Source organism: Cupressus sempervirens, chromosome 3, assembly GCF_028749045.1.
Source record: "Cupressus sempervirens isolate cs-2001-9-10 chromosome 3, ASM2874904v1, whole genome shotgun sequence".
NCBI classification, from domain to species: domain Eukaryota; kingdom Viridiplantae; phylum Streptophyta; class Pinopsida; order Cupressales; family Cupressaceae; genus Cupressus; species Cupressus sempervirens.
Window position 1 is genome coordinate 444,413,643 of NC_143120.1, and position 8,287 is coordinate 444,421,929.

Consider the following 8,287-nt stretch of genomic DNA (forward strand, 5'->3'; position numbering starts at 1 on the left):
ATAATAGGCAAGGAGTTCCATATTTAGAACAATGATTTAGTTTCTTCCTAATAGTTACAATAGGTGAATCCCTAAATCAGTTTAACCCAAATAGGTTCTAGTTGTAAATCACCTAACAGGGTAGACTCTCAAAAGAGTTGCATAAATCATTTGTAAAAGTATATCTTTGAAGACATTTTTGTACTTCTAACAAGGTACAAATCCACACTAAATATGGTTTACCCCCAAAAAGGTTAATTATATATCGTTAATTGGGAAAATCATTTACTATAGTACTGAGCTTTGTGGGTATCATCCCCACCAATTTTTTCCCTTTTAACAAGGGTTTCCCTGATACCAAAGTCATTGTGCTATGTGTGATGACTATTTTAATGCTTTACATGTTGATAATGATCATATGTTTTACTATTTAGAAGCTAGTAATGTAGTTTTGTAGATTGGTGGTTAAAGTTTTAAATTACTTGTATAACTGATTCACCCAGTCAATGCTTAAGAATCCTAATAATTGCTATTAGATCTTTGGTCCTCTTGATAAGTCTAATATCTTGAGTAAAATATCCACCATTATAGAAAGTTACAAGCATGAAAAAGATGTTAGGATTAACCACATACTTTCATAACAATTACATGCAAATATAACCAATATTAGAAAATAATAGTTACACAGAAGAAACACAAGATATAAATATTTAACATGGTTCACCCAATCCATGGGCTACGTCCACCAACAATAAGTCCAATATTATTGTTATCTAGTGATTACAATCCAAAATCCATTACAACTTAATACCACCATAAGTAGCTACAATCTCATCATACATTATGAAATCCCTAACCCTAAGCTATTTTATAGAAGATTTTTTCGCTTACAAAATTAGGGCTAGAATAAGTCATTCAATAAAAAAACACTAAGCAATGTCTATTACAATCATAAAGTCATTTGAGCCTTTAGAGGTGCTACCCCTGAAAACCCCCATGGGGGCATTGCCCCTCGACCCCATAAGGGGTGCTACCCCCAAACCCCCATAGTAATAATCTAGGGGGAAACCACACTAAATAAAGTGAGAGAAATTAACCTATGAGTCTCATTATGCTCCATATAACAAGAAAAGCATCTTGAAAGAGCTAATAAGATGATTTAAGAGCTATAGGAAAAACTCAAAAAGTCCATAGTTATGAGAAAAGAACTCACTAATAGGTTGAATGAAGTTTAGGACTATAATGATCAATTATCTAAAGGTACTATGTATAGAGAATCTCTGAAAGTCATTGAAGAACTAACAAAAAATAAATGAAAAGCTAAAATAAAAGGTTAAGAAATTAAAATAAGTATTGGAAAGATAATCTGTGTGAAGACCTAGAAGGAAAAAGATATGTTGAAGATGCTAGGAAATTTATAGAAGATGCCAAGAGAAATGTTGAGAAAGAAATACTTGAAAAAGATGAAAAACTCTTTACTATATACCAAGAGAAATTTATCATGAATGAACATTTATATGCTTAGACTATGGAAAATTAGGAGATTGTAACTAAGCATCAAATGTTGAAGGAAGAAAATGAGAATTTGAGAAAATAATTATAAATTAAGAAGGATGAAAATGAGAAGATAAAGTAATATAGTGAAATCTTACAAAATCTTGATGATCAACTGAAGAACCAAAGAAGATACAATAATACAAATCATCTTGGATACAAAGGTCAAAAAGAAAACATAATTAGTGAATCATCTAAAGGTGAATCCAAGAATAAATAGTACATCCCAAAGGGAGCCACAAAAAAATTAGATAAGAGGTTTAAAAATCCACTTGTTTTACTTGTGGAAATACTAGTCATACTTCAAATGTGTGTAGAAACAAACCTATCAGTAAGTCCAAATCTTTTGAAGGTCATTCCTATAATTTTCATAAGTATGGACATGATGCATATTAGTGTAGATCTAAACCTAAATCTAGTAATAATAATTTCATTGGTTACAATTATGCTTGCATTAAGTATGGGCACAGAGCTAAAAAATGCATGTCCAAAGTATAAATGCCTAGATCACTTGTTCAACCAATAAAATCATATAGAAGGGAATGATATCTCAATAAATCATATTTTATATGTGAAAACCATGGAAATTCAACAATGAACTACAAGTTTAGAGTATGCAAAGACAAAAATGGAGATTATATGCCAATATTGTGTTTGCAATGCAACAAAGTTGGGCATATTGAAAAAGATTGTAGGTTCAAGAACCGATCATAGAAAGGAAAAGATGAAGAACCCCATGAGTCTTAATGATATCAAGAATAAAATGAAAATGATGGATTAATAAGGAAGAGAAATTAGAACATGTAAAGTCATTTGGAGAAACATCATTGTCTTGTAGGGTATAGTGAATTCATCTTCAAACTAAGCACAAACCTTACTTAGGAGGAGCACACATAAAGGGAACTTATCTATCAATCCCCATAGTCAAATAATGGAAGGATGAAATTGCAATATATGGTGCAAATGTATGTTGTATTGATTTTTGAAAAATAAATTGGAAAGTTTGACAAGCCATGTATTGAATGCTCAAAAGATTTAATAAGATACATTCAATTGTAACTAATGATAACTTTTGAAGAAGAACTAATTAATAACTTTGATTAACTAGTCACAAGACACTATTTGTAATAATGGTAAATGTACTATTCAAACTATTGGAAACTAAAATGTATATCTCACTATAATAAATAGTGCAAGAGTGATTCATTTCACAACTTTTACTTTCAATTTTGTTTTCAAGAGCATCAAGCATTACCAAATGATTAATCAAGACATGAATTGAGTTTTATTAAGTGAAATTTATGTTGTGACTGTCATGAGCCCTAACCATTCTATCAAAAACTATTTGTTTTACATGGTGATCATTTGAATTGAAGAAATAACAAAAAAACATATCTCACAATAACAAATAGTGAAAGAGTGATTCATTTTACACATTTTACTTTCAATTATGTATTTAAGAGCAATATTGAGTAGTGCAAAATTATTGATCAATTTGTTAAGAGAAATTTTTGTTGTGATTATGATGAGCCCTAATAGGTCTATCAAAGACTATTTGTTTAATATGTTGATCATCTAAACTGAAGAAATAATGGAAAGTAATGGTGAAGCACTTGCCTTTATTAACAAGGAGAAAGAATCTTGACCAGTTTACACACCTCACATGGATAGAAAGTTTGAAGTGGACATGTTTGATGCATTGTATTCTACACCATTAGAATTATTGATGCAAGAGCATCTTGGGTTGCTTTTCTATCCTAATCAATAGATGTGTGCTTGGTTATCATTGTGGACCTTCTTAGTGATTTCATTGCTAATTGGTTTGGTAAATATGTTCTATCTTCATTTATTGAGTGGGTTGGGATCTTTTTTTGAGTGTTTCTATTTTGTATTCACTAAGTGGCTTAGTCAACTTCGTTGTTGTTCAGTGATGTCTTTCACTAAGTTGTCTATTTGGTTCTTATTTGTAATCCAACTTATGTATTTAATTCGTGATTGCCATTTAATGTACATTAGATTAATCATTGGGATACATGCAGGTGGTTATGTGGTCAACCTTCTCCATAAGATGATCTAGAATCTTTTGTCAGCCATTTTGACAAGTACATAAAGGGTCTTGGTTTAGGTTTAGCAAATAATAGAGGAATTATCATATCAATAAGTTTAGGGGGAGTTTGGATCTAAAAGGGAGATCATAGATCTCACATGCTAGAGGTTATTTTCCTATGCATTTGAATATTTTTATTGGCCATAACCCAAAAGGCTCACAACCAAATATGTATGATGAAAATTTGATGAATCAATGAAAAATTTCTTGTTCTCTCTCCTTTATGACATTGTCTCTTGTACATTTATTTTCTTGTGTTAACTTTTCATGGTTGGTTGATTATTAGTTGTTCCTTTGGCCTTAAATTTCATCTTGCCCTGCATCAGGTGGTATTAGGGAAAGGTTTGTTTGTGGGAATTTGGATTTTGGAGAACCATAGTTGATTTGGTTATAGGGTGGAAGATATGAGATTTGACCTATAGCTGGTAGAGGGTTATGATCTTGCAAGAACCCGTTATCAAAACGGTTTGTGGTAGAGGAAATACTGATAATGTTATTATGGACATATTGAGACAAATTGTAGCTAGATTAGATGTTTTTGAGAAAACCCAAAGGATAAGAGAACATATTGATGACATTAGTGATGATGAAGGAGCACTAGGAGCACCAAACCCTAATCTTGAAACTGAGGCACAATCTCAGCCCATGGTTGAAGTCACAAGCTATTATGGGAGATTAGACACCAATGCTTTATTGGACTGGATTTATGACTCATGATAATAGGAAGGTGAAGATAGTAGTTACTAAGTTGAAAGGTCATGGCTCAATTTGTTGGGAGCATTTGCAGATTGATAGATAGAGAAAAGGAAAAGAGAAGATTAGAACCTATTTGAAGATAGTGAACAAATTGAAGAAGAAGTTTCTCCCTACTGATATTAAGTGAATTTTTTGAGAAAGATGTAAAATTTGCAACAAAAGAATATAGTGAACAAATTGAAGAAGAAGTTTCTCCCTACTGATATTAAGTGAATTTTTTGAGAAAGATGTAAAATTTGCAACAAAAGAATATGAGTGTGAAGGAGTATACTCAAGAATTCTATAGATTAGAAATTAGATCTTGACATGTTGATGATGAGGTAGAGAGAGTGGCTAGGTATTTGAATGTTTTGATAACTACAATTCAACATGAGATCAATTTTGTGCAACTGGATAGTGTGGAAGAAGATACAATTCAACACAAGATCAATTTTATGCAATTGGATAATGTGGAAGAAGCATATCAATATACCTTGAAAGTTGAGGAGATCTTGATAAAGAAGCATGAAAAAAGACAATGTGGTGGAGGTGGAAAATTTTGAAGAGGTAGAGGTAGACCTTAAGGTAGAAATACCAGATATGACAACACTATGCAAGATAAGGGAAAATATGAATGGAAGGGTGATGAGAAAGGAAAAAATGAGCAGAAAGGTGGTAGTTCTAACTGAGGAAGAGGTGGTTCTTATCAAGATGGTTATGGAAGAGGAGTATTTCATAGTACCTATTTCAAATATGGTGAAGAAGGACACAAAGCTTTTGAGTGTAGCAATTTTGGGAAGAAAAATGAAGGTGCTACCATAAATGTTGTAGTTCAAGGACAATTTGTAAGTTAATCAAGTGGATTTGAGGTAGGAGAAAATTTTGTGGTAAGGAGAACTTTGTGTTGTGGGAAAATTGATGCAGAACCTATCCCAAGGAGAAGTCTTTTCAAGACCAAATGCAAGATGACAAGAAAATGTTACAAGCTAATCATTGATAGTGGCAGTTTGTGGAATTTAGCATGAGAAGAGCTCGCTACAAAGTTGTGACTGCAGAGGTTGAGATACCCTAAACCCTATCATTTTTCATGGATCAAGGATGAGCATAAGTTTCTAGTAAGTGAGCAATGTATTGTGAAATTCAAGATTGGAAACTACTTTGATGAAGTCTTGTGTGATATTATGCCTATGGATTGTAATCATATTCTATTGGGTAGACCTTGGTAGTATGAAAGACATACTGTGCATGCTGGTAGATTGAATTAATATACTTTTTGGGTTAATAGAAGGATAAAAGTATTGTTACCTTTGATTGAGACTTCATATGAGGTTATTTATACTACTATACAAGTTTGTATGGTTAATGGAGATCAATTTGTAAAAGATATGAAGAAGGAAAAAGTTTGTTTTGTTGTAATTCTTAGTGCACTGAGTAATTCTAGTATTGAGCGAGTTCGAACAAAAGTTGAACATTTTTTCACTTAGTATGAGGAGATTATTGTTTGCCACCAATAAAGGAGTATAAGTCATTGTATGGACTTGATTCCAAGGGCTGGTTTATTGAATAAAGCACCCTATAGATTGACACCTACCAAGAATGAAGAAATTAAGAGAAAAGAGCAAGAATTATTGCAAAAATGTTTGATCAGAGAAATTTTGAGCCCTTGTGATGTACCTATTGTAGTGGCACCTAAGAAGAATGGTCAACTAAGAATGTGTATTGGTTCTAGATTTATTAACAAGATAATAGTGAAGTATATGTTCCCTATACCTTAGATGGATGATATAATGGATTTCTTGAGTAGAGAAAAGTATTTGACTAAAATTGATTTGAAGAGTGGCTATCATTAGACTAAAATTAGATAAGGATATGAGTGGAAGACTACTTTCATGACAAAAGAAGGTTTGTATGAATGGTTAGTTATGCCTTTTGGTTTGACTAATGCACCAAGAATTTCATTAGGTTGATGAAAGAAGTATTGAAAAAATTATTGGGCAAGTTTGTGATCATTTATTTGGATGATATTCAGATATCTAGTAAGACTAAAGAAGAACATCTTGAGCATATTAAGAATGTGTTATAGAGATTGAAAGGGAGAATTTTTTCATTAACTTAAAGAAGTGTTCATTCATGAAGGAGGATATTGCATATTTGGGATTTGTGATTTTAATTGATGGTTTGAGGATGGATCTCGAAAAGGTTAAAAAAATTATTGAATGGCTTGCACTTGAGAATGTGAGCTAGGAAAGATTATTTCATGATTTGGCTAGTTTCTATAGAAAGTTGATCAAGAATTTTAGTTCATTTTGTAATGCTATAACTAAGAAAATGAGAGGAGATAAAATTATTTTAAGTTGACACATGGAGACAATAATATTTTTGAGACTTTAAAATAAAGGGTTCCTGAATTACTTGTGTTAGATTTCCTAATTTCAATAAGGTGTTTCATGTTGAATGTGATGCAAGTGATAGTACAATTGGAGTTGTGTTGAGTAGGATGATAAACCTATTGATTTCTTTAGTGAGAAGTTGAATGATGTGAAAATGAAGTATTCTATGTATGATCAATATTTCTATGCCATTGTTCAATCTTTTAAGAAGTAGAGATACTATTTTATTCCTAAGGAGTTTGTGTTGTTTACTGATCATAAGGCTTTACAGTATTTGGGAATTCAACATAATTGAATCAAATACATATGAAGTGGGTTGATTATTTGTAGAATCTTACATTTGTGATCAAGCATAAGAGTGGAGCATCTAACTAATTTATAGATGCATTGAGAAGATGAAGATATTCGTTAACCAAGATGAAGGTTGAAGTTTTTGGATTTGATGAGTTGAAGGATTTGTATGTGATCAACCTTGATTTTTTGTGTAAAACACTAGTACTTGGAAAAATAAGTAAATATGAAGGTTATTTCATTTAAGAAGACGTGTTGTTTAACAGAATCTAGTTGTGTATATTGAGAGGATCTAGATGGGAGTTAATTTGCTCGAGGAGAAACATAGTGGTGGATTGGCTAGGCACTTTGGTACGGATAAAAGTTTGAGTTTTCTTAAGGAGAAGCACTATTGACCTTAGTTGTATAAGGATGTTTAGAAGTTTGTAAGGAATTTTAGAGTTCATCAAGTTACACAAGGAGTAAGTCAGAATACTAGAGTGTATACATCTATTTTAGTACTTGAGAGACCTTGGAGTGATATCGGTATGGGTTTTGCTCTAGGGTTACCAAGGACTGCAAGAGGACATGATTTTGTATTTTTTGTTGTTGACAGATTTTTTTAATATGGCATATTTCATACCATGTAAAAAGCCATATGATGTAGTGCATGTTGCTAAGCTTTTCTTTAGAAAGATTATTAAATTGCATGGATTACCAAGGAGTATTGTATCTGATAGAAACAATAAGTTTATTATTTTTGGAAGACTTTGTGGAAGAAGTTGGATACCAAGTTAATGTTTAGTTCTTCATTTCACCCATAGACTGATAGGAATTTAGAGTTTGTAAACAAAATCTTGGGTAATTTCTTAAGATGCTTAGTTAGGGATAAACTAGGTATCTGGGATTTAGTATTAGCACATGTAGAATTTTCATATAATAATTCTATGAACTTAAGTGCTAGAAAGACACCATTTGAGATTGTTAATAGGATGAAACCTAGAAGCCTATCATATTTGAGGAATGTGACTGGTGAATGAAGAGACGTCTTGAAGGTGATGAATTTTTTGAATTCATGAAGTCTTTGCATGAGGAAGTGAAACATAAGTTAGAATGAAGTAATCCAAATTACAAGGAGAATGCAGATAAGTCAAGGAGACATATGAGTTTTGATGTTAGTGATAAGGTGATGGTTCATTTGAAGAAAGGTAGATATCCTATTGGCACATATAGTCACTTGAAGATGATTAAA